This window comes from Grus americana, chromosome 13 (assembly GCF_028858705.1).
Source record: "Grus americana isolate bGruAme1 chromosome 13, bGruAme1.mat, whole genome shotgun sequence".
In the NCBI taxonomy this organism is placed as follows: domain Eukaryota; kingdom Metazoa; phylum Chordata; class Aves; order Gruiformes; family Gruidae; genus Grus; species Grus americana.
The window spans coordinates 11,322,601-11,349,704 of NC_072864.1; the positions used below are offsets into that span (position 1 = coordinate 11,322,601).

At 43.6% G+C, this 27,104-nt stretch overlaps 1 protein-coding gene across 2 annotated transcripts in view; it reads right to left on the bottom strand.

The window, feature by feature from the left end:
• The window catches only part of CHST8 (carbohydrate sulfotransferase 8), a 183,182-nt gene extending 159,851 nt beyond the window's left edge, over window positions 1–23,331 (bottom strand). Inside the window, exon 1 of one of the 2 annotated variants that reach the window (XM_054840804.1) lies at window positions 23,214–23,331. The gene's annotated coding sequence lies outside the window, so the exon portion shown is untranslated. Of the gene's footprint in view, window positions 1–22,932; window positions 23,068–23,213 lie in introns of those variants that run through there. The other variant, XM_054840803.1, reaches the window with a different exon arrangement.
• Between the last annotated feature and the right edge of the window lie 3,773 nt (window positions 23,332–27,104).

The window sequence follows — 27,104 nt, forward strand, 5'->3', positions numbered from 1 at the left end:
CTGGAAGATGACTTTTGTCACCCTGGCAATATAATTCCTATGCAGCTGCTGTGACTGGTAGATGTGCTGCTGGCAGGGGAAAACACACAGCTTTTTAGGCATTGGCCAGGGTGAAGGATGATTGGGAAGAAATATAGAATTCATTTTCAGGATCACCTTCTACTCACAGCAAATGAGAAGTACATATGGATGTTTTCATTTTTCACACTATACTGCTGTCCCATGTGTCCCAAGCTTTGTAACTAGTGTCAACTCAACAGTCAGTTGGTATTCATTATACCAGAACCAGAGCAAGGAATTTCTAAAGACCTTAAGGAAAGCGTATTGGGTTTCTCATGCTTGAGAGAAACTTTGGAAAAATCCCAAGTGTGGAAAGAAAATGGGATAAGAATTTTTGACTTTCAATGAGCCATATCTGCACACACACATTTCCTGTGTTACCATATTTTAGAAGGACTTTTGATGAGACGTGACCGACCCCCACTGTTTCCCAGAGATGTAGCGGAGCTCTGCTTCTCTTTTGTAATTCAGGGCTATGGTAATAATATTTGCATTATATGCTTGGTTAAATTACCCTTCCCAGAGGCAGTGCTCCAGCCTGCTCCTGTGGGTACCGGGGAAAAATGCCACCTGTGAGAGAACAGGTGAAACAGATTCCAGTCCATTCTGTCCTTACCAGCTGCAACTGGTAGGTATCGCTCTTATCAAGAGCATTTGAAGTCCTTGCAAGGAGTGTGATGAAGCTGCTGCTTTGTCTTTGCTGCAGCCCCTCTGTGGCTAGTCCCTCTTAGTAACTTGCCGAGGCTGTAAGGTAGAGACAGCAGCACAGGGAGCAGGAAGGGGCCGTGCCTGGCGCTGGCGAGTGGCACTGCAAAGGGGCCAGCTCATCCCTCGGGAGGTGGGGAGGGCAAGTAGGGGGCCGCTGCCTGGAGGATGCGTGATGCAGGACTGTTACGGACAAGAGGCTGCTGGAGACCGCAGTAACAGCAAAAGTGTGGAAGTAGAAGGCCAAGCTTGCAAAAGGGAAACTGAGCCCCAGGTGGGGGAATGGTACCTGGGTAGTAAAGCTAGTGAGGGAAGAGAGACGAGTGGGACTCCCAAAATAGAAGAGACTCCAGTTGCATGAAGACAGAGGGAGAGAAAGCTGTGGATTTTGTATCTTGACTGCGTCACACTCAGGTAAATCTCATTCTATCTCTCTTTTTTTTCCCCTCTCTATTGTGCGTAGTGAGTGATGTGGCAGTCTCTGCTCCCTGCCTGCGCAGCTCCTGGGTGCTCTGCATTGCCAGGCTGTTGCCATATAATGCCTCATAGGTGGTGCCTCCCTGGGATGGATGATGTGATCTCTGCTAGCAGGCACACTGCCCTCTTTGGTTTGGAAAACACTTTGGAATCTTTTGGGTTGAAAGGTGCAATGCTGATGTATTATTCTCTGCTAAAAGGATATACCTGAGAAAGAATCAATAGCACAGCCCCAACACATCACTCCTCACATGGGAGGCTCTTGGATCCTGCCCAGTGTTTGTAAAGCATGTGTAAATTAATGAACGTATTCATTATTAATAATGACACAAACATATGAAAACCTTTTAAATAAATACTTGAAAGAGTACTAAGCCTACTACCAAAATGAAGTCTAAGGGTTCTCAGCAGCAAAATGCGGTAGAAAATTGTGGCTGAAAGGAACAGATGTTTAAAATGAATGCTTTCAGTGCACTGAACTAAAATATAATTCAGACACATACAGAAGACATACAGACTGGCTTTCAGTAGCACAACCTCCTGGAATACCTATACAAGTAACCTTGTTTTGGATCAGCAAGGCTTATTCTATTTATTAAATCAATAAGTGTAAAGCCTGTAGACCATTTTAGTTATCAACCTTTTCCAAATGAATATCCCAAGCATTTCTAATCACAACCATCTGATTTCCATTATTTTGACCTCCTTCTTCTTTGACTGGATCAATAATGTCTGATGTAATAATTTATCAACATATACTGGGAAAATTATCGATTCCACTTGTACACATTAGCTGGGAAAAAAATATATCAGGCTCTCCCTTTAGTCTAACTGCCTTTCTAGATTTAAATTAAGCTTCATTTGGTATTTGTATGAAGGATATTAGCACTGTATGTAAAACAAATCACTGTAGCTGAAAATGGATGTTTTATTTGCCCCAGTTCCCCTGATACATTTATGGCACCCATCACTGTAATATCTGTTTTTCATACTCTAATTGCTTTGTGAAATCTCTTGCTCCTCGCCTGCCTCCCGCCCCTGTGCATTCGCACAGCGTACTGCAACGCAGTCTGACACTTTTCATCCTGCCTCTTGGGGAGGCTGAACTTAAGGCCAACTGGAGATTTTATTTAGTTGAGAGATATACGATATAGGTAGAAAGCTTTCCATAAATCCTGGATGTTCACAAAAGGATCAAAAGCTTATGTGTGTAATATGGTATGGGGCAGGATTGATGTTTGGCCATGATACTTCTTTAGGTGTGGGGTTTGTTGGTGAAAGTAGTATTTGAAAGAAGACAATGAAGAAAAGCTATATGTTATGTGTGTTACAATACACTATATCTTCTCACAGTAGTGTGCCTGAAAACTATCAAATGCAGTTCATCTACAAAAATCAAACACATGGAAATCTGGCTAATTTTATTTCTTAACTGCTCCCTACTAATACACCTTGCGGGGAGGAAAATCAAAACACTAAAACAATGTGCTGAGTCATTAAGTGGAATGAACTACTAGAACCATCCCTTCCTCCAGCAGCTATAATCTGTCATCAAATTACTTACCTAATGCATATATTGTAATAGCCAACTGTGGGTTCTTTTTCATATCCTTTTGTTTCAGATGAGGCGACTTAAAAATTGCAAATGTTTCTCCCCTTAAATGCAAGAGCATAAATCACGAGTAATACTGAGCTCTGCCTCATATTGATTCTTTCGTGAACTAAGCCAGATGGGTTCAGATATGAGCATGATCTAATATTCCCCTTAGCTTGATTTATAGATTTCTTTGTGCATTACCTGACCATAAATGAGTCTTGCATTATTTCTTGTGTGCCTGTCAAATTAAAGAAAAATATTCTCGTTGACCTTTAAACCTGGGAGAAAAAAATGAGTCAGAGACATTTTACTGCATGTATTACAGTGATCTTAGTGCTTACATGCCAATTAAGAGTGTGTGATTATGAAAGAGGTCTAGTAATTTGTGTTGTGTGTAATGATTTCATTTTCCTGTAAAGCACGCAGTGGATATACAGACAGTAGCATAAGCTACATTGCAAATAACCCTGGAAGAGAGAAAAAGAGGAGAACAATTTGGCACAATTCATTCCTTAATTTACAAAAATGAGCACTGATTGCAAGAACTGAAATGTTCTTCTGGAAGAAAACAATGTTCTTTAAATGCAGGCACAGCAAGCAGAAATGACTGCCACATAAGGTGTTAATGCCATTAAAGGGAATGAGCGTTATGAGGTGTTTGCTGACCCCAGAGACCTCTTCTGTGAGCAAAATGAGTTTAGTATGTATGAAAAATAACGAGCAATGTATCATGAACCTATCATTAGGGCACAACCCTGGGCTCAGGACTTGCAACCAAACTCTGGCTGGAGACGCTAAGTTTTGTCTGAGCAAAAAGCTCCTGCTGAATACTGAAGGGACTGACCTCAGCAGTCCAGCACCACCTCCTGCAATTTTCAAGAGTTTCTATAGCCTAATGAACCTATTATCTCCTCTGTATTTGTTTGTAATTAATGCTCAGAGCTATCAAATCTAGGCATTAAAAAAGAAAATATTTCCACCTTTGTCATTCTTCAGTTTTCTGACCAGGTAAAGTGTGGTGAAAGTGCTCAGCAGACCAGATCCCTGTCATGCTTCTATTCAGGTTGTATCTTTATTCTGCAGCTCTATCAGGAGGTGATGTTTTCAGTAAGAACAAGATTTTAGCTTCTGTCCTCTAAGAAAGCACTCTTTTAATGAGACTATCCATGTTATATGGCCATGCCACAAAACCTGGCTGGTAGCCCTGGCCTGGGCTCTTCTAGGAACAGGCAGAACTGTTTCTGTTCTTGGCTCTCTTTTCCAGATACCCCACCATGTGTCTATATCACCAGAAAAAACCTTTTTTAGATTTTCTTCCAGCTCAGGTGTGTTTAGATTCGCCAACCTGTTTCTACAACTGAAAACAGGGGTTCAGGAATATTAATGTTCCTTTTCAGTCTCTTGTTAAGGTCACTGAACTATTGAGTACCCCGTTTCCTAGCCTGCGGTCTTTGTCATTTCATTCCTAAATGGCTCAGCTGTGGTGAGAAAGCTTTTCTTAACGCTTCCAGGTGGTCAAAGGCTGAAGTGTAGCCAGTGTTTTACAGCTGTTCAGGGATGCACCTAAACAGTGTAGCTGGTTTGGGGACCAGTATATTCATGAGAGAGAGTCATAAGTATAGATTTTCTTTGGTTTGGATGCTTTATTTTAATTCCAGTGGCTGATCACATTTGTTTATTTTTATTACAGTAAGCTTCCAGTCCCTGAGAATGGGATCTGCAGTGCTAAAGACACTTTTATTATATATGAGACTTCAAGTGATAGTCTTTGCCCTGAGGAGCTCACAATAAAAATAAGCAGACAGATAGATAAAAGACATGATTCAGCATCAGATGTAATTTGCTGTATGAAGCTGATCCAATTGTATTTGAAGGATTTATTTTACAGATGAAGAAAGTTGGGCGCAATGAAATGAAATGACTTGCAGAAAATACCACAGAAGTCAGTGGAAAAGTAGGAACTAAAACTCTGATTGCCCTGTAGCTCCCAGGACAGCCCTTCTCTATGAAGCAGGGGGAACTATTTATGCATTACGTGAACACAACTACACATGCTGTACATCCCAATCTGTAGAAATTATACAGCCCTACACAGTTATGCCACGCAGCAGATTTTTTTTTTATTCCTCTGCTTTGCATAAGCCTGGCACTATCTTTTCTTTCTTCTGTGAGTAGTTCTTATTCAGAGATACTCTTTTGACTTCTAGCACAAATGGTGCCTGAAGAGATATGTTTACTGCATGAAGACATAGAAAATACACCTAAATTCCCTATTCTGGTCAGTATATTTATATGAAAAGTATTGTGGCAATAAATCAAAATGCAGTGATTGCCATTCCTCTTCCTATGGTGATTTATAATTGTGGATTTACATCTGGCTAAAAGACACTGTTCAGACTGTCTAGCTTGCATGGTAATAACAACAAGCTCTCCTCTATTTCCTTTTAGTATGGCAATGGAGACTGAGAGCCCCTCCACTTTAAACAATTCGATGAACACATAAAATGAGAGTTAAAACCTTCTGCAAAATACAAAAATCATAAAGCACGATCAGTGAAACCCTAAATCATAATGACAACGTTATCCAGTGTCAGATACAGACACTCACTGACTGCAGTGGAGTTTTACATGAAGCATTTCTCTATCTGGTAAACAACAAAAAAAAAAAAAAGAGGAAGGAAGCAGGAAAATAATATTCAAGAATTTCTTAATAGAATTGAGGGGCTAACAGCAGAAGAAAACCATTCACTGTCTGATACTGTGGAGTTTTACTTCACAGAAAAAAAATAGGACGCTGTAGGTTTGAGATGTCTGTTCCCTTTAACAACATTTCTCGGTCTGGGCAATATAAATATCCAGGAGTCACCTTCACATTTATAAACTATAAACATAATTATCTTTGGTTCCCTTTGTTAAACCCACTCAGAAAGTTTGTTTGTTTTTTTTTTTTTCCAGTTGCCCAGAAAAGCAAATATACAAGGCTGAGGGCTGGTAGCTTGCTGTTGGTAAGAGCTGGACAATGGTATTCTCGTTTGAAAAGTAGAACAGACTGACCTGTAAGACACTTACCAGATAATGAATAGGATCTTAATAACAGACTGTTTGGTGGAGCAGTTTTCTGCTGGCATCAGGACTTCAACTTTCTTCCTGTCTTGAGATCAGTAATGGACAGCCTGTGAATGTGCTTCAGCCTCAAGGTAGTCCTCAGGCTTCCAGGGAAGGGAAATGCTGTAACCCCTGCATTTCCCCTGAACTCTCCTCTCCCTGCTTTAGCATTTCTAGAGCTGTATGGATAGTACATGAGTCCTAAGAATTTGTTCAGACTGAAATACATCTCAGAAAGACTGAAAATAAGGAAAGAAAGCCAAAATCTGCCTCTTAAGTTCATACAGATATTCAACGCTGGAGCCATCCAAGCCAAGCGTCTCTGCAATCCACGATACCCTTCAGGGGGAGTATGCTACGCTCAGCAGATCATCTCTGCACAGGGGAGAAATGCCGCTGGTTTGCTGGACACGTACTGTCCCTTGCAAGGCAGTGAGGAGATGAACTAAGTTGAGCTTTTTGATAATATCCATCTCTACAGTCAAAGCATTAAATCCTTCTCCTTGTCCAGCAGTTCATTCCATAATAGAAACATAGATAGTAGTGACAGAGAAAATCACTCGGGTCATCTAGTTTATCCTTTGCTGGGAGAAAGATTGTTTCTTGCATTTGTTGTCTTTGCAGACGATACCTCACCCAAAATTACCACCCGACCTAAAGTCTGACAGAGAAATGGAATATTACTAAGATAAACCATGCTCGGGTGCCTGGTTTATTGTTTGTGTAGCAGCAGAGAATGAGATCAGGGTATAGCTTACAAGATGAAAAGGGAGGAAGAACTGTAAACCTTCTTCCTGCCTAGGGATACCCGCTCAGGGGTGATGCTGAGGGAAGGAACAGAGGAAAACTGTCCGTGAACAGTACTGTCCTAAGGGGGTGGTAATCTGTGAAGATTGTTGGGAATCACTGGAAAAGGAATAAATGCAGGGGGATCCTAAAGGACTCTCCTCCCCTAATCCAGGGGATTCTCTGGGAGAGGACTGGGAATCTTTTCTTCCCTGTCTCTTTTCCCTATAGGACTCTGGAAAGAAGTTGCACCACAGCGCTGATCTCTCTTCTTCCTGAAGTTGTAAAGAGGATTATGTCCCACAAGGCTCTGTACAACAGCTGGAAGCTACAGTTGCTCCTTAGCATCAGACCCTCTAAGACATAGTTTTGTAAAGTCAGCAATGGGTTTTCAGGGCTTCATGCATGCTTTTATACCACAGGTTATGATTTAATTTCCAGCAGATGTTTGCTTTCATAACATTCAGGGTGAGTCTAGGACAAGACCTAGGGCAGCGAGAAGGAAAAGCTGGATTTTGCCATGCTTTGACTGTCCAAGATCCAGGTCATGGGAAACTCCTCAAATACCCTGTCCCTGCCACTGGAAACTGCTGCAAACTGTTCCCCTGTCCTCCTTGATCTCCTTGAAAGGAGACTTTCGTGGCCAGGCAGCCTCCTGCTCTGCACTTCATGAATCCCTTGGGGCATGGATGGCAGGTCTCCTTTCAGCTCATCTGGCTCCTTCTCACTCCTGCATTCAAATCTCAGCTCTTGCTCTCAAAATTACACCTTCCTCCTGCACGCTGTTCCCCCCTTTGCCTCACATCTGTTGCCTCACCAGAGCCTCCAGACAGCCCAGATCCTTCTTTTCTTGCCTTTAGTGATTGGATGTCATGCTGTCTTTGCCTGATTTTATTTCATCTACTTTGAAGTCCGTGTGGTATCTGGGAGGAGATACAGGACTGACTATGCTGAGAGCAATGTCCAGTGACAGGAGGTCAGGAAAAGCAAAACCAGTTAATGGATCAGTGTCTTACCGCAGACCGTGCACTCCTCAGACTCTCCCTGCCCTCCTTCACCCCCTGCCTTTCCCGAGGCGCCTCTTCTGCTCAGTAAGCAAAGAGCACAGCCTCTTCCCTGGGTTTTGGACCAGGGCTTGTGCTGGGCCCCCAGTCTCTGCTTCTGCTCCGGCTTGCCTAGGCTAAGCCATCCCTGTCATCCGCTGAAGGATGACAAAGACCTCTGCATTCCTATTGCATGAAGAACTGGGCTGGCCAATCATTTAAATAATAAATTAAGAAAACAGTGATGTTTTGGCCCAAACATGGTGAAGATGGAGATAAGAGATTCTTTTCTTGGGGACAGACAGGAAATACTGCTTTCCAAATTTATTTTGCTTATGTTTCATCACAGGATTTTACCTTTCCTCTCTGAATGCTGTCAGCGCACAGGGACAAAAGACAAGGTATTTTGGTACACTGTTGTATTTAGAACAGCCACAAAAAATTAGGATCCAAATCATATCCAACCTATCATGTGATTACCTGGCAAACTTGCATAGCTGGAGATCCTCTGTGCCATGCTCAGCCCTTGACAGAGCTCTCACAAGCAATGTGAGTGATGAGCTCCTATTTAGGAACTGACAAATTTGTGTGGATCAATGATTATTAAAAAGAAAATGTCATTAAAGAGGACAGTTCAGTGCAGTATCATCCAGGAGCTGTCAATGTCTCTGCTGGGAAAATTAAAATAAAGTCATCTTACAATGTGTATTTCAAACATTTTGAATTTATTAATTAACTACAAGACAGAAGCAGCAGCCTATTTCCAGAGTGCATTTTGGTGTCCATTAAAACCATGGATTCTCTGAAAGGCAGGAGATTAGAACTTCTTGTAATTCTTGCTAAAGCTTGCTGGGATCTTTCATTTAGAAAATGCTGGGAAATTGAACTGTATGTTTGGGTTTTTTTAAATGAGGGTAGCAACTGACTAAACATCTTATAAATTACTCTAAACTTAAAAAAAAAACCCTAAATGTTTCATTTTGATTCTTGTATGCAAAAAAAGATCTTTGTATTGGAAATTATTTTAATTTTGAAGATTTCTGTTTCAGTGATAAAAATGAACCACTTGTCTTTTGGAGATACCCAAAACAATTCTTCCCCCCCCCCCGCTAATTTTGGTTCAACCACCAAACAGAAAATATAATTTTTCAGAGAGTTCAATTCTTCTTGCAGGAACGAGCCCTGCAGATGTTAGTAGTCCACTTCATATTGTTATATGAAGCCTGTCATGGCTCTGCTGAAACAGTGAGGTGAAGTGCTAGTAAAATCAGGAGTATTACTAAGAATTTGTACAGTATAAAGATAGGAGATCTTTTAGAAAGTTTGTCATGTCCTGTATGACAGCAGTCCTCATACCTATTGCTATTATTACTTATTGGAGGAGTTTTTTTCATTAAACCAATGTAGAACTAAGAATTCGTTATTGTAAGCACAGTATAATTATTACAGGTATTTTTTTTCCTCATGATCTTTCAGAACTGAGTCCCTAATTGCAAATCTAGTACAAGCCCAGGATAAAAAGCGTTGTTTCAAACAATAACGAACTAAGTAAAACCAAAGGACTGGTACAGAGTGATGGGGAAGTACAAGGAAGAAGCTGGAGAAGAACTGGGCAGTTTGATAGATTATTCTGTCTTGCAAGGGACATCATTAGTGTCAGGTTCCACACAGGCATCAGAGTGACTGGGAGAGGTGCAGAAATCTCATCCTGCACGCATCCACGGAGCCACACATGCTACGGCGTAGGAACTGTTTTTCATCTTCCAGTACTTTGACTTTGTTAGAAATCTTAATAGGACCTAATTTTACAAATTTAGGTTCAAACTTCTCCATCTCAAACTTCCTCTTGCTCTGGGGGAGCTGTAATTCTGTCCCCATATGAAGGTCTCACTCCCAGGTGTCGTTTCCTTTTCCATGACATGATGCAACCTTTTCCTGAGACTTTTTGGTTTTGTGGGTTTTGGGTTTATTTACATTTGTTATTTGTAGATTTGTTATAAACTTTAGAAAAAGCAGCAAGCTGCAAAGAGGCAGTGCTGCATGGTGGAGCCCTGCCTGGCTGAGCCACGGGGTTTGCTGGGGACAGCTTCAGACAGGGTGGACTGGGACCTGCAGCTCCTGTCGGGCGCTGAGCTGGGAGGTTACAAGGAGTCAGTGCAGCCAAATCATAGTACCCAGGTTAGATAAAAAGCCATCTAGATGGAGCACTTCTACTTTCCCAAAATTACATTTCCTTCCCAAGAATTTTGTATTTCATGACAAGTTTTAAAACGGAGACTTTCAATCTTAAATGAAACCACAACTAGAATTTTCCATAGGACAGAAATTCATATTTCAGCAATAAAGCGGAGGAAACAAAACTAAATGGAGAAGGTGAAGGGCTGGGGGCAGGTAGCTAATTTTACTTTCCAAAGTGGCAAAGAGGTCCTTACACAGGGTACAGCCATAATCCTGAGGACAATCCTTCCTCCCGCACAAGCAGCTGCCCTGTGCAGAAGGCTGCACCTAACTCGCGCAAGATTTTTGGAGGAAACAAAAAATTGACCTTAGGAGTCTTTCCTGTCAGTTGTCTTCTTTAGCCTTACTGCCTTCTGTTTATAACTTGGCAGCAAAATGGAGAGTTATTTGGTATATTTTCATTTGCAAAATTAAATTTGGAGAGGAGAGATATTTCATAAAGTAAACCAATATAAACAAAAATAGCCCTGCTGGGTAAGAAAATACAGCTAACTGGGGGAAGTGCATGTAAATCCATATAAATAACGGCTGTGTAAAACCACGATGCTGTGTATTTCTAATAACCAACCTTCAAAAGCAGAAGATGAAAACAAAGGAGGGCAATGATACGTGGATTAGAGAACATAACATGTGAAGAGGCTGAGAAAGCTAAAGTCATAGAGTCCAGTGAAAGAGACGGCTCAGGGGGAACATGATCACAGTCTATAAATACCTTCAAGGTAACAATAGAAATGAAGGGAGGGAATTATTCACAGTCTCAGAAAATTGTAGGCCAGGGAGCAATGGCCTGAAGCTAAGAAAAAAAAAAAAAGTTTAGGTGAGATATTAGGAGGGAAAAAGAAGCCCTGACAAAAGAAAGCGACAGGACAGTTTAATAGCCGAACAGGGAAAGTGCCCAGTGTAGCATAACTGCCGGGTTTATGCAACCGGTGAGATGGCATATCACTGGAAAAAAGAGAGAGAGGCTTTAATCAAACACACAAGAGTCAGATCAGATTGAAAGAGTACTTCTTGGTCTCACAGGCGATGCTCCAGGTACTGTCATACAGCGCTACGTGGAACTACAAGGCAGAGCTGTTTCTCTGAACTAGCCCAGCTGCTTCCCCTGCTGCTCTCTCTTACATGTGCCCTTTGTCCATCATGCACCCCCTTCCCATCCAAACGTGGATGAATTCCCTGTCATCCCTTCTTACTGAGCTTGGCTTTCCGTCCCGCTGACAGAGGTGTCAGGAGAACTGCAGGAAGAGGGAGCAGTTGTTACTAAGGCAAGTCCAACCAAGAGGGCTGCTGCTATGACAGATTGTAGAAGGAAATCTCAAAGTAACTTAAGAATGAGAAGCTGGAGGTTTGCATGAATAATACCAATAATCGCATTAAAAATTCTGCAACACTGAAAAGTTGGAAGAAACTGCTGCCTCTGCTCAGAGCACCTCAAAAGCCAACTCTGATTGATTGGTCTCCATTGAAAGAATGAGGAGATTTCCAGGGCTGAGCGGGACTTTTTGAAGAGAAGGCTTTTGCTGGAGGAAGTGAGAGAGTAGGATCCCTGAGGTCTGCTGCTGGGTCCCCACTGCACAAGCTCTCCCTGCTTCTTCTCTTTCCCTAGAAATGCAAAGGAACAGGGTCAGCCAGGTCTGAGACAGGCTGATGTTAATTCTCTAACATGTCAGAGAAAGGTGTTTCTAACGCATGCCTAGCACACTTCATAAGGTGTGCTAATAATAAATGACAGCAAGTTCACAGTCCAGAAGATACCCTGGAGGTGGGGTTCGGTTGCTTGGAGGAGCGCGGGATGAAGCAGGAAGGCTGTTGCCACCCACAGGCGCAGGGCTCCCACTGCGAAATGATACACGATTATCACAGAGCTGCCGTTGGCTGGCATCTAGTCAAACTCCTGGGTACACAGCAACCAGTACCCAGGGTGGTTTAGAGCACAACTACAGACCTACTGCCAAAATAAATACTCGGTGTAAAGCACAGAAACCGCTTATAGAGAAACCTTCCATACATACTGCCAGTCGCCCTTGCCCTCCAGGGAACTGCAGCAAAGGTATCTACACACCCAGCACTGCTGCCGTCTAAGGGTCTTTCCACAAAGCTCACTTGTGGGCATTGCCCCTAGCTTGCCAGAGGAGAGATGTCTGTTTGCATGACGCACCTCTCTCGGAGCTTTCTTTACAGTGAAGTACCCGTGAGCATCACTGCGTGACTGCGCGGCAGCTGCCACCAGTGTTTGCAGGACTAGGGGAAAAACAAGAGCTGCAGCACATTGGGCAAAAGCAAATGGGAGATACTAAATGTCAGCCTGCTGCGTCTTTAATGCTAGGCTGGAGGAAGCATTGGCACTCTCCTCAGACCCCACCTGGAGTTCTGCGTCCAGCTCTGGGGTCTCCAGTACAAGAAAGACATGGAGCTGTTGGAGTGAGTCGGGAGGAGGCCACGAAGCTGATCAGAGGGCTGGAGCACCTCTCCCATGAGGACAGGCTGAGAGAGTTGGGGTTGTTCAGCCTGGAGAAGAGAAGGCTCCGGGGAGACCTTATTGCAGCCTTCCAATACCTAAGGAAAGGGCCTACAGGAAAGCTGGAGAGGGACTGTTTACAAGGGCATGTAGTGATAGGACAAGGGGTAATGGCTTTAAGCTGAAGGAGGGTAGATCTAGATTAGGTATTAGGAGGAAGTTCTTCACTGTGAGGGTGGTGAGGCACTGGAACAGGTTGCCCAGAGAGGCTGTGGATGCCCCATCCCTGGAAGTGTTTAAGACCAGGTTGGATGAGGCTTTGGGCAACCTGGTCTAGTGGAGGGTGTCCCTGCCCATGGCAGTGGGGGTTGGAACTAGATGATCTTTAAGGTCCCTTCCAACCCAAACCATTCTATGATTCTATCTGAAACAATTCTGTACCATTTTAATAGTTTAATTTCAGTTACGTTATTATCGAAGCAGAAAAGCCTAATGAATCTATGCTGAAGTTCTTCAGTTGAGGGTCACCACTTTTTAGACTGATCCAGAGAGTTGATGAATGTTTTGCCAGTGGTATCTTAGTGATGAGCATCTTGCAGAGGCTGTTTCTTTGTTTTGTTGGTTTCTTGTTGACAAAAAACTATTTAACATAATAATTCTCTGATGTCTTCACAACAGATAATAGAAGAAGCATTTCAAAAGAGATCCAGGTAAAGTTGGGGCTATGACTGGGTCACAGAGAAGGTTCATTTATGGTAAATGCCATAAAAATAGCAGACTTTGAAGACCAAAAACAATGAAAAGTTTTGCTTTTCTTTCGTTTTAAAGCTAAATCTGTATCATTTGATGTGCTGGAAATACCTGACAATTACTGGTGAAATAACAAATCTAAAAGACTTTTAAAATAATGATTTTGTCACCCTTTTTTATTTTAAAAGTATTCCCCATTCTAAGGAATCCAGATAGGTACGTGCAAACAAATATTTCCAGAAGGTACATCCTTGAAAAATTTGGAAAGAATAAAGGAACAAAAGAGCTGCATGGGTCTGCTGCACCTTCCTCAAAGTTGCTTTCCTTCAATAACTTTGTTAAAACAGTCCACAGTTACATACATAAGCTCAAACGATCATATTTCTGAATAGCTATTTAACTGAAGGGAACTACAGTCATTCTGAAGGCATATCTCTGTTACAATCCATAATGAATGTAATCTTCAAGGGGCAATAACTTCTCTCCATTACACAATTTTTCTGTTAAAAATGGCATATGTTACAATCTGGGTTGTCAGTTCCTCTGGCCATGGACACACACGTTTCTCAGTAAAGCATCTTAGGCACCCCCAGTATGCTATCAATAAGATCAGTAATAACGTTAAAATATTTTTTTTTAATCGCATGTTAACGTAATCTTTCAAGTTATTTTTCCAATATAAATACATAGGGCACAACAGCTGTTTGGAGATCTCCAATTAGAGCTGTTTTGTGGCTGTCTCTACAGAAAATGCCTTTGGCTAATATAATTTAAACCTCTTCTGTAAATGCATTTCATGCTTTGGAGCTAGCTAATAATTTCTGTCATTTAAGAACAATGGTCTGTGATTTGCTCCTATTAGTAAAAGCGAGAAAATGAGCGCTCCCCTTGGCCCCCTGGTCCCCACCTGCCCCAGCGCTGGTGATCTGCTGCCCGTGATGTAGCGAGAGCCGCCCTGCTGCGGGGCTGCACTGGGACGGAGGGGGCGAGGACTCCGGGACAGCATTTTTACAAAGAGCGCAGGCGGCTGGGGGAACTTCAGAGTTAGGTCCCAAGGTCACAGCCAGAATCAGGAAGGAGAACTATAAATTACAAAGCCCTGGACTGCAGCCAAGCCCATGGGAAGCTGCACTTAGCATATCATTCTCTAAGCAGCAGGATGAAACCTTAACTCCCTTTCAGACAGAATTTGAATGGAATTTGGTATAAGGACACTCTCATTGAAATATCACCAACTGACTTGCCATGACAACTCAGAAACCAGTTGCCATCGCGGGGGGATCCTCTTCCAACCAGCCCAAAATGATGATGAGGATGATGATAGAGCCCTATCAAATATTTATGAAAACCAGATGAATTTCTGTGCTAGCAACATGCTGATATTATAACAGAGACCTCAGATAAACTCCTGACATTAACCTAAGCTCAGATTTCTCCCAGTGTAAACCAAAGGTTGAACAAGCAGCTGATTCTAGTATTTTGAAGTGAAAACCCTGCAATGGAGGTTAATAGCTACACTGTATTGCTCTAACTACATTGCTAAGTGTGATGATTTTTTACTTGTAGATAGTATTTACACGCTGCCATCAGTGCTGTAGGCCTCCTGTGTAAGGTGCAGAGTTAGAAGAACTTTACGTGATCTATAGGCTCCTTGGTCAGCGGCTCCCATGTGTTACATGCATGTACAATATCTAATGCTGTGGGAATATGCTGAGTCCTCCAGAAGTTGCAGTATATACAAAACACTACAGGCAGTGCTATTCCAAAGCATTAAAAAAATAAAGTTTTTATGAGAAAAGGATGAATTAATTACTTTAAGGATGCAAAAGTTACTTTAGATTTTAAATGTTGAAAGAATACAGAAAAGAAATGATCCATGTAAATTTTCTGTATCACAAATGTAAAACCTCTGCGTCTCGCTGTCGCATCATTAACTCTGAGACCCGTAATTTAAAGATGTGAGATAATATTATTGTCAGTCCCTGTGGGAAAAGGGGCAGCTTGAAAGCAAATCCCTTCCCCCTTGTCTACAAAGGAAGAATACTGGCATTAAGTGCTGAGACAGCTGCCATCCTTCCATCTTGGCACTAAGTTAGGTGATGGGAAGCAGTGAAGAGATGCTGGAGAGTTTGGGAAGGGCTGCATAAAGGCAGGCGACAGCAGTAATTTATTGGACAGCAGCTTCCTCAGATGAATCGTACAGCCGTAACTAATAAATAGATGTGAACCATTTTGCTAGTAAGTTATAACTGATTCTTTAAAACACTGTTACAGGGCTTTGTGACCGGGGAAGGTATGATTAGCAAGAAGCACTAACAATGTGATCTGAATAGCTGTTGTGAAGAAAAGCCAGAAAAGTAATGAATTAGCTTCTATAGTTGGAGAGTTGGTTTGTTGGGATGCAGGCCTGATAAAGTATACTTTTGGGAAAGCTGGAAAAAAGGCATCTAAGTATTTGTAAAACATTGTAGAGATGGTAGGGAATGAAATTTCCCTAGAACTGGCGGATGTGGAAATCTGTGTTGGATGGACACAAGGATGAAATAATAGTTGGTCGTGCTCCGTCTTACACCCCGATGCTGTGATAACCTTCAGATAAACAGGTTTCGGTCACTGCAGATTAGGACAGGATTATCTCTTCTCTTCCTTGAGAAACCAGGCAAATACATTTCTGCTGCAAGAAAGGCAGGCCTGCATTCTGTACGTACGGCTTTCTCTGAGCCTTTGGCATCTGCTAAAATGAAGAACGTAACTGCTCTTCTGATCTGCAACACAAAGAAGAGATTCATGGCATCCTTCGGTGTATGTGCCTGCAGGTTCATGTGTTTTATTGCTCAGGATGCGACTTCTACAATTTCTTCCTTTATTTCATAGATCTTTTCACAAATGGATATTGTGATCCCTAAGAAATGAAATGTCCAAAGGTTCACAAAACAACAATCTTTGTGGGTTTTTTGCCAAATGAAAGAGCAACGTAGTTTTTATACCTTCTTATGCACTAGTCTAACTTTTGATGCACCCTTTAGATTTCTGAATTTATTTTACTAATTCAGCTCATACTGATTTATATGCTTTAAGCAGATCAAGCAGCTCATGCAAAAAACCCTGTTAAAATATATTAAATAATTATTTATGTAACATCTTCCATTAAAGAACTTAAAAGCAACAGAAAAATTAATTTATCTTATTTGAGCTAAGTAGTATCTCCATTTCAGGATATAAAAATGAAGGCATATTAAATGAAATATTCAAACATAGGTACCTAAAGTTAGTCATCTAAATATACATGTCAGCAGCTAACTACTGCTTTGATTCTCCCAACTCAGAGGGGATCATTTTTGCATTTGATGGTCACACTGAAGAGAATGAGAAACCAACATTTCTCAGACTATGTCTGTGCAGGTATTAAAGGGACCCAGATTTAAAAACCAGGATCTCCCGCGACTTTGGCTGAAATTAGGAACTGTTAAGAAATAAAGCAACTTTTATTTAGCTCCTAGCTATAAGTGGATGTCAAATTGCAGGCATTTGAGTTCAAAAACCACTCAGAAAGTTTATGTAACTGATCCTGCCACCTTTCCCAACATGAGTAATTACTGCTCTCTCAACGAGTGTCATTTACGTACATTAACTGACTTCCATGAGGTTGGTTACTGTACGAAAGGGGGTTGGAAGATCAGGCCCTAGGAGATTTTATCATGGTCGTGCTGCTCTTTGGTGGCACTGAAGACAGAAATCGGTCCCCCTGCCTGCCTTCTGTTGTCATCACAGCTGCAACCTCAGCCCTTCTCCCGCAGCAAGGACTTGCATCTCCGAGTCAGTGAGGGTTCTTTCTGATGAAGAGTGAAGGACCATTTATGGAGGCTGTGTTACACATTTCAAATTAAGTATTTTAAGGGTGGTGCAATAATTGTCAGGTCTGCATATTTAATGGACCCTGAGCTATAAACATGTTCAAAAAGTGCCTAGTTAATATCAGTTTGACAGTGAATTGGCACAGTCCTGAGCTCCGATGCATCAAATTAACATCGATCCGCAAAATGTTACTGACAGGTTTCTTAAATCTGCCAAGTTTTGAAATCAATTTGGGAGAAGAGGGCTTCTCCCCCCAGCCCACTTTTTTTTTTTAAGTCCTTTCTAATTCCTTACCAGGAGTCCAAGGGCATTCCTTCAGAAATGCTTTAGAAATGTTAATTCTTTTCAAACTTTGTTTTCCCATCCTCATTCAAGAGTGATCAATTCATCTTAGGGTGTTTCTGCGGTGTAAAATTTAAAATCCTCTCCCACTCACTCTGGGTCGGGAGGAGCAGAGCTGTGACCGTGTGGTGCCCAGCCGAGGTACAGCTGGGCTCTGTGCAGACGATGCATGTTTGATATTCTGGGATGCAGGTGCTCCGCTGCCTCCAGCGGATGGCTAATAACTTCCAGGTGGGATTTGAAGGAACTGGCACTGCCCCATTACATTCCTCTATGGCTTCGGTCCTGGCAACTTCACCAGCTTCCCCTCTCCCTGCGTGATATCAATACAGCTGCGCTCAGCGGACCTGACTATGCTGGAACACCCTCAATAAACAGAGGAGAGCTGGCACGCTCTGCTCTCTGAAGGGTTCATGACTCTGCTGCAGTTTCAGCACCGTCAGCCAGCGCCGGGGTTTGTTAACCTTCCTGGCAGCCTGCAAAGCCGCTCTGCTCAGGGGCACGCTGCCGGGGGACTGGCAGAGGCTGGCCGACAGTCTGCCACGAAGGGGAAGAGTTTGAAGGAGGCTTACGCTGCTGAAGGAGGCTCGTCCTGGTTGGTATTAGGTCACTTTGCTTGCATTTTGCTCTATGGATTTTCAATAACTATGATAGAAGAGCGTACATTTAAACAAAAGAATTAAGATATAATGGTGACATTTTTCTTCAGCATTTTTATCTTTGTCTAAGCAGGGATACAAATGGTAGGTAAGGTTCTAGTGTCTAATCACAGAGCTTTCCTTGAAAACGCGCTGTAACAGCTATTGAAATATTTTGCCAGCAGAAGCCAGGTAACAGCACCTGTGAAAGAGGCTTGTGTCATTGGTTTTTATCCCTTGAAGGAATGGAAATTGGGTGGGTTTTGGAAGAAAGCCACTTGACGGGCTGTTGAATGGTTGCTTACTATTAGGGATGCGTGCTGTGGCATGGTTACCATGAGGTGGCACGTGCCAGCACCTAATGGTTCCAAAAGTGGCATTGCCAGACCTGGAAGGTTGTCTCCAGCATGGCAGGGAGTGTGCTGCAACAGTGTCCCCCCTTGTTCCAACCTTTCTCAGCCATCCTCCCGCTCTGTTCTTCACCAGTGGGGTCATGCTGTGAAGCCAGGGCCCTACCGTCCCCTGACTTGCTATTTTCACAGCACGTGCTCCACTGCTGAAGCCACGGTTCCAGGTTTCAGTGGTGGCACTGGGAGCAGAGACTACACCTGCAGAACGTCTCGCTGCGGAGACTCATTGGACTGCAGTGGTTTTCCTGGAGACGGAAAACTCCCGGAAACATCTGTGGGACCTCCGTTTGTTTGTGGTTGTCCCCACTCAGCATCAGAAACAGGAGGAGGCTGAAGGTGTTGCTCCTGTGGCTCAGCTGAAGCCAGAGAGAAATGTCGGCTGCTGTGTGATGACTAAGGCTCACATGCTTATTACTTCTATCAGTTAGAGCTCTTAATCACTTTGTGCTGTTTCATCCTATAACATGAATTCACTTCAAGCTGTGAAATTCACCATTTTTGCCATGACTAATATGTGAAATCTGCCACCTTCCTTCGTGGCTCGCTCTGTGCCTTAGTTAGGCATCATCTGTCTGATTAGGGAAATCTGTGATTTGTTTCTTGCAGTTGAGCTAATACAATTTCATTCCCCTCCTTTCTCCTCTTTGCACTCAACTGTGATTTCATCATCACTTTTGCCTTTTGATGCGCCGCGGACGGAGCGGTGTAGAAGCCATCTTTGCTGGGGTTTGCACGCTGCGAGTCTTGGCTTTCCTCCTCTGTGTAATGTGTGGGTGTGCATTGGTGGGACTCAACCTGAGGCTTTAACCCAGCTTTGGTTAAAGCCGCTTAGGTCTCTTACATTATGTTTACCATCTTACTGCATTTTTCCCAGCCTGGTTGCTGCAATATTTTGGAAATAATTTCCCACCTGCCTTGCCAGTGCCTTGTTTCACGATACATTCATCTGTTACTCTTTGTATTGAACATTGCTGGCATTACTAAATGCTATAAATGTACCCAGTATACCATAAAAATACACAAGCAGCTGACTGGTCTTGCCTACAAGAAATACTATTAATCTTTCATTTTTCACATGCTCTAGGCAAGATCCAGAGGGTGCTCGAGGAACATCTCATAACTGAATTGGGTCCTAACTTCTGATTTTCTCACTGATTGGTTAATGTCTAAAACTATTTTCCCACACTCTTAATGTCTTAATTGTTCTTTGAAGACGTTGCCAGCTCATCCATCCTTTTACCCATAATTTACACCCTCTTACAAACCCAGTGAAATATTATTTTAGTATTTCTGTCAGTGAAGTACTGTGATAAATGGTCATCTTTTAAGATCAGTGGGAACAGTATAATGGATGTGCAGGAGAGCTTATTGACTTGCTCTTGCCAAAATGGAGTCCTGCCATGAAGTTCAGAGGGATCACGAGATGCCCTGGATACTCCTCATACTTCAAATAGTCCTTTCTAATGGTAAAGCTTATCGGTTTGTGCTACACAGAGTTTTACGAGATAATGATAGGAGAGCAAAAGAAAGCTTCCCTCGTAGCTCTACTTGTTTTCACTATAACTTTCCTTTCCATCTCTCTCTTCCTGTATTCTGCCTTTTTTTTTTTTACCAGTTTCACTCAGTCTAAGTTAATCACCTCCTTGTCTGATACGCAATCATGTAAATAAGATCAGCAGCACCATTTCTATTAACAGATAAAAAAATGGACAAATCTCTGAGAATTCCTGCATGCAATTAACCCTTCATCGGAAACCCGGAGGAGGTTCAGTAGCATCCCGGGCACACGTTCGTTACTTTGTCCAGCTATCAGAAAACATAATGGCCTGATCTCGCTTCTGCTCATATGTTGATAAAATTTCTTTGAATGACTCTGAGAGCAGGATTATGCCTGGTACTCAGCACCCTGTGCTCTTCTCTGTATCTGCTGCATTCAGCACGGGAGTCTTGCAGCCGTACTAGCCCAAGCTATTTACTTACCACCACTGTGGACTAATCAGATGGCAATAAAAGCTTTTACTGTGCCATCCTGTTTGTGATCAGCAGAAACATAAAAAGCATGTTAGCAAATTGATTTTTGGCATTAATTGTGAGCAAAGAGCATTCTACTTAGTACAGATAGGGGGTTTTTTTCAGGCAGAAAAATTCTATTTTAGTATTTTAAAAGTGATTCTGGAAGATGCTGAGCTAAGCCCAACGGACATACTTTTCAAATACCATAAGGCAAAGAGTAGTTACTGAATCTCCTCAGTCTTATTAGCTTACATAAACATAAAAATTTGAATAATGTTTAAAAAGCTAAATTCTCCAGATAATCCATAATCAGTAAATGTTCATTACTGAGATGTAGCAAATATGCATGAGATTTCCCCAGTGATGTTTTGGTTACACGATTTAAAAGGCATAGCAAAACCCTCCTCCACGCGGGGCCAGGCAGAAACTTCCGCAGGTTCCAAAGGTCACTTGGCCACAGCTCGGACCTTCCTGTTCCCCTTCAGGAGCAAGCAGGAGAAAATCAGAATTCACTCCCTCATTTTACAGCTCTGGTGATTTATAAATAAATCATCCCTGCACAATGATTGATGTCTCCATATAAATAATTAAGTCTTGACCTTATGTTATGACACCTGCTAAATTTTTTTGGCACTTGAAACCAGTGCTCAAGAGGGGGCCTTGACACCAGATAAATAAAGGTGGGACTAGATTCGAGGGGGAGGGGGAGCCAGTTTTTTGTTTACCCTCATTTTGTTCTGTTTGATTCCATCAGCTAATTGATGATGATGATTATTAATCTCTGTTGCCATCTACTCTATGGATTTAATTCTGCCTGTGATTGCTGTTGGAAAGTTTGCTCCATTAGGAGCAGGCTTTGATTAGGTTTCTAGTAGCCACAGTTTCCCAGAGCTCCCCCAAATCACTGTGTGACCTAGCCCGGGCACTTTACACCTATTTTTGTTTGCAATTTATTTTGCGCAGTGGCAGAGCTCCAGTAGCCCGGGTGACACTGTCATTCTGCTCAACCAGGCTAGGTAGCAGGTGTCAGCAAAAGTTTAATTTGGAAGCTCATGAATTCAAAAGAAGAGCTTAACGGTTATCCCCAACACAGAGAGCTGCTGTGGCCTGCTCCTGGAAAAGAGAAAATCCTGGGGACATGAAAGGAATTGATGAGACACCAGGCATCTGACAAAATGAAATCTTCTCGGGATAAATGGGGGATAGCTTTCTCATCAAATGGTGAGCATCATTAATAAACAAAATGGATTTAGCGACTGCATTTCCAATTTTCACTTCTGAGACCGCTCAGGTTTACCATTCATCCTCCCTCGCTGGTACTGTATATACAGCCTATCCTCTGAAGAGCTGCAACTTTTAAATCTTGCAATAAAATACAAGCATTTCTGAGTGAGCGTCTAACATAAAAAAATGAGCATCTCTTTTTTTTTAAGCATGTTACTCTGCACACGACACAAGTCAGCTACAGACAGAAAGCAATATTATAATACAATTATAATAAGGGACTCTCCTAACCCCTCAAACAGCTTAAAAAATTACCACACAGCTACAACTGGGTATTGTATTGTTCCTGGCTACTTCTACAGCCAACACCGGGGAATCCCAGATGTCAGCAAGGTGCCTGGGCTGTCCGGTCACCCATCACTAGCACGCTGGTGCTAACACGCTTGTACAAAATTACTTTTTGCTGTACGTTTGCCGTGCTTTGAATATGTACGTTCTTAAGGGTTGAGTGAAATGCAAGGTGGCATCGCAAGGTCCGAGTTGCCAGTATCACCGGGCAGGGGAACGCGGGACGTGCCGAGAAGCGCACCTAGGGGAGGGCAGTGCCTGAAGCAAACCCCCGTTCCCCTACAGATCAGCTCCAGAAATGAGAAGGTGCTATGATACGCCCTTCTGCTTGTGCACAGACTGAACTCCGGGTGAACTGGATTTCCAGTGTAGGGGTATGCCGGCATTTATCAACTAGTTTGCTTTGGATCCCATTATTTTCGGTACAGAAACCCAAGCCAGACTCGTACCCGCGAGCAGTCAGCCCGGCTGAGACGCCGGCTCCATCCCTCCCCTGAAGTTGGGGTCCCGGTGCTGGCGCCCCGCGAAGCCCCGTGCCCGAGCGGGGCTGGACCGGCCCCGCCCGGCTGCGGTGGGAGCGGAGCGGGGGGACGCGCCGCAGCCCCGGGGCAACCCGCACCGCGCCCGGCCCCAAGCGCGGCACCTGCCCCTCCGCCCCCCCCAATTATACGGCGCCGCCCGGGAGAGGAGCCCCGAGGTGAGGGGGTCGCGCCGCGCCGCCGGGGGGACGCGGGACGAGGGTCCCCAGCGCGGCCGCGCCGCAAGTTTGGGCACTTTCCCGAAGTGGTGCGGGGAAAAGTTGGGGAGCGGCCGGGGGATGTGCGGGGGTACCCGAGGGGGCGCAGCCCTGCCCGGGCCCGGGGAGGGGGAACTCGCCACTGACCTGCGCCGCTCCCGCGCCGCCTCCCCGCGCTCAGCGCATCCTCCGCGCCGCTCCCGCCCGCCGCCGCCGCTCTGCGCGCCGCAGCCGCGGCTCCGCGCCGGCGATCCTCGGCGGGGAGGAGAGAGCGAAGCGGGACAGCCCGCCCGTAGACGGGAGGCCGCCGCCCCCCTCCCCGCCTCCCGCCCCCCTCCGCGGCCGCCGCCGCCGCCGCGCCCCGGCCCCGCTCGGCTCGGCAGCAGCGCGGTCCCCGCCCCGCGCCCCGCCGCGCCCCCGCTGCGCACCTCCGGGAGCAGGTGCGGCGGCCTCCGGCGGGGAGCGCAGCCCGGCCCTGCTGCGCCCTCGGCGCATCATCCCTCGCCGCGACACGGGGAGGGCGCGGGCGGTGCCGGTGCCGCCGCCTTTCCAGGGGTGCCGTTCGCTTCTCAAGTTTGACACGTTTTCGTGGCGCCGTCCGCCCCCCCGGCCGCCTTCAAGGCTGCTGAATTATGCATTGTCTGAAGGGCAAATTACCGCCGAGCGGAACAGGGGGCTGCCGAAAGAAGTGTGCGTTGTCCGTGTGTGTGTGTGTGTGTGTGTGTGTGTACGCACAGGCGCGCACACAGCTCCTGCTGGGAAGCTGCATCGTGAGCTTGTGCCTGGGCGTCTCTGACCGAAATATTGCAACCCCCGAATGGGAAGTTGCGGGGGAGGGAGGAAAGGTCCCAGGCAAGGCGCTGGGGGAAGCCTCCGCATCCCTGCTGCCGGCTGGCTTTTGGGAGGAACGGGGCAGGGAGGCTCTCTTAATATCTTCGGTGTGGATACAAGCATCTTGCCGGGCATGTCCTCCTCTGGTCTGCAATTTAACAACGTTATTGAAAATATATGTCTTTTGAGACCAGTTGGGAAGATTGGTGGCCCACGCTCTCAAAAGAAGGTGGTTGTGAACACAAACCCCAAGGGGAGATACAGCACGAGTCATGGGAAGAGAATTGGAGAGATGGTGCTGTTGAACAGTAAATCGGAGCAGATGCGCTGTACCCAGGGCATGGTGGGGACCAAGGTGCCTTGTCTAGAGCGTGGAATGTGAACTGTGGAATAACTGCACAAAAGGTGCCTCTTGCACTCTCTGCTGGCTATTTTCCACCCTAAAATGCCAAAAGGCTTTTCCTGCACAACTGTGCAGCAGGATAAATGGTGTAATAACAGCAAAACCAGGGTATGGCTATAATCCCCAAGAATGGGCTCTCTGGCATGCCTGGCTATTGCTAGGTGTAATGAAGGGGCCACTGGATGACGTGAAGAAACACCAGAGTTAGATGAAATAGTGCCCCCAGAGCCCGTGCATCAAGGAGGTGTGCTGTGCTCTGCACCCACTCCTCAGCTTTGGGAGCGGCAGGTCCCAGGAGCTGCCCTTTCCGCCAGGGAATCGTGGAGCCGAGCTTTGGCAGCCCCAAGGGAGCAGCAGCGGGGCTTGCCGACAAACAAAGGCAGCCGTGTTATGTTGACATACCTGCCATCCATCCTTAATAAGGTGTCGTGCACATACAGTGTTAAATGTGCGTCAGGATGGATCCTATCTACAACCCTCTGAATAGTTCCAGGTGTGTCTTATAAATAAACTATGACATTTATCCTTTGACTAGATTAACAGAAATACATGCTACTTAGTCTGCTCCCTAGCAATCAATTGTTCCCACTAAGTAGGTGTTATTTATTTAAGTATTGATTAGGGACCCAACCCTGTAGTCTTTAAGCAGGCCAGGTTTTTGCTGATGAATGGAATATTTGATTGAGAGTTTTGAGATCAGACTTTATGTAATTCTATTGTCATAGGAAAAAAAGCGCACATGATACAGCTTTCCAGAGGGAGATGCGTTCATGCCACTTGGAGTCCAAGAGAATAACACACGTTCCTTGTGTGAAAACCGCAATCATTGCTTTACTTGAGCATCTTCTGTCATATTCTGTGTGGCATGAGGCACATAGCCTTTAACAGCAAAAATAAATGTCCAACTGGGAAAAATGCATTGAGTTACATACTGTAAATGTAAAACATTCCTCGATGTCTGTTGCTATGGCAGGTGACCGGGGAGAATACTGTCCTCTGAGGGCCAACTCCTGTTTGCATGGCATAAGGAAACTTTCCTGCTACGTCCATGGTGGCCGCTTTTGCAAGCAGGGTGAGCAGAATGTGGCTCTGTGTTCTTTATTCAGGTTGTGTTAGGAAAAATGCTTTAAATGAATGACCTTGAAAACAAAGCCCAAATAAGAATCCTGGCACTGGGTCCAGTGACAGCGAGTTCTCTGCCCCACTCCCTGCGGGACTCACAATTATGTTTTTCTTCAATTTGGTCTCCATTACTTGCAAAACATTCTTGGAAATTTGAAAAATAAGGTATCTCAAAACAATGGTTTCTGGGGTTTATTTTTGTATTTGGGAGGATTGATTTTTATTTTTTTCCCTGTCTGTCTCCAATGGAACAGAAGGCAACGTGAATCCCTTTTGTTTACTTCTTTGTTTCTGCTCCAGACTGCTTAATAACATGAGCAGATATGCGTGTGGCTCTGGCTGTAGTCTGGTGCTAGTTAGTGGCTATTACAAAGTTAGGAAGAAGAGCAACAATCAAATAGCCTTGGTTTTAAGAGGGTAGAATGAAATAAGAGGACAGAATGGAAAACAAAATTTGAAATATTTATATAAGAAAAGAATATACTTGGTAAATGCGTACACTGTAGCAATAAAAGATTTTCATTCAGGTAGTCATATGAAATGAGATTTCTAATTATTTTGAGATTAAAACATTTTAAAGCAAATGCAATATTTACTGAAGGGAATCTTTGTATTATTAGTCGTACAGACTTACTCAGGTTGTAAAGAAACACCTCAGCATATAATGTAGTATTGTTGTTGTGATGTAGTGGTACTAGTGCTGTGCTTGTAATCAGGATTGCTGGTTATCATACATCACAAAGTGTCATTTAAAATCCTATATATAATCTCACTTCTTTTGAAATTGGAAGGAATTGTTTACCTTTGTTTAGTCATAAGCAAATGCAACTTACATTTTCAGAATGTTTGCTATGGAAGGCTGGAAAACATTTGGGGGAAGGTGAAATTAATTGTAAAGTTGTTTTTGGTGCTTAGACACATGTAAGATATTTCTGGTGGAAAAGACTGGAAATTATTTATCTCAGTGAATTCCAGCCTGATATTTATAGAAATACTATCTGAATGCTTTAAAAAAAAAAGATTATTTCCCCCATCCTGCCAATTATTTGAGGAAAAAAAAGGTCAACATTTTTTTTTATTATATATTATAGGAAAGTTCATCTTATATTGAGGCTTTATTCATCTCTCAGAAAATAGCACAGAGAAAAATGAAGAGAACATATGGTGTCTTCTATCAGTCAGTCATCATTACTGCTTCTTCACACTATGTCATCACCCCACAAATAGCAAATGAGTGTGAATTTCTCCCTGCTGAAAGAGAAAAGAGAAAACTGGTTAGTGCAGCCAAGTTAAAAAAAAATAATTAATAAATATTACAATAGCATCAACTGGAAGATTATATAAAATATTAAAGACAATGAGAATGCGGAGGGGAAAAAAACCTAAACTGTCAAACAATAGTATCAAACCTGCAAATGTTGAGCTGGAGCAGAACTCATGAATTTCTCTTGATTTGATAACCAAGCTTGAAATATTGATGGGACACAGTCTCTCTTGCCCATTCTTTATGAATGATTCTGTGCTATTTGAGGTGCTCAAACAGACAGTACTCAAATAAGAACTGTGAGGAATGTAATGTAATAGTTTGTCTCTGGGGCATCCATAAAATCCTGAATTTCCTTTTTTAAGCAGACATCTAGGAAAAATATAATTTTATTTAATTCCCTGATGTTCCTATTACACTTGTAGTGTAAAGGTTGCGATTCAAATCCTTATCTGAAAAGCCTTTCTGCCATTCTTAAAGTCTCTTGCAAAGAAATATATGACAAAGCAGCCCTGGAAATAGCTGCCATAGGAACTTAATAAACCCCACCACTGGAAACATCCATCCCAGCTTTGGAAGGGATATTTCAAAATCAACCTCCTATAGAAGCAGCGAAAGCAGTTGAGGTTTATGAGGAAAAAAAATTGTATATGTGTGTGTGTATCTGCAACCTGGTGTATTTCCTGAGATCAGGCAAAT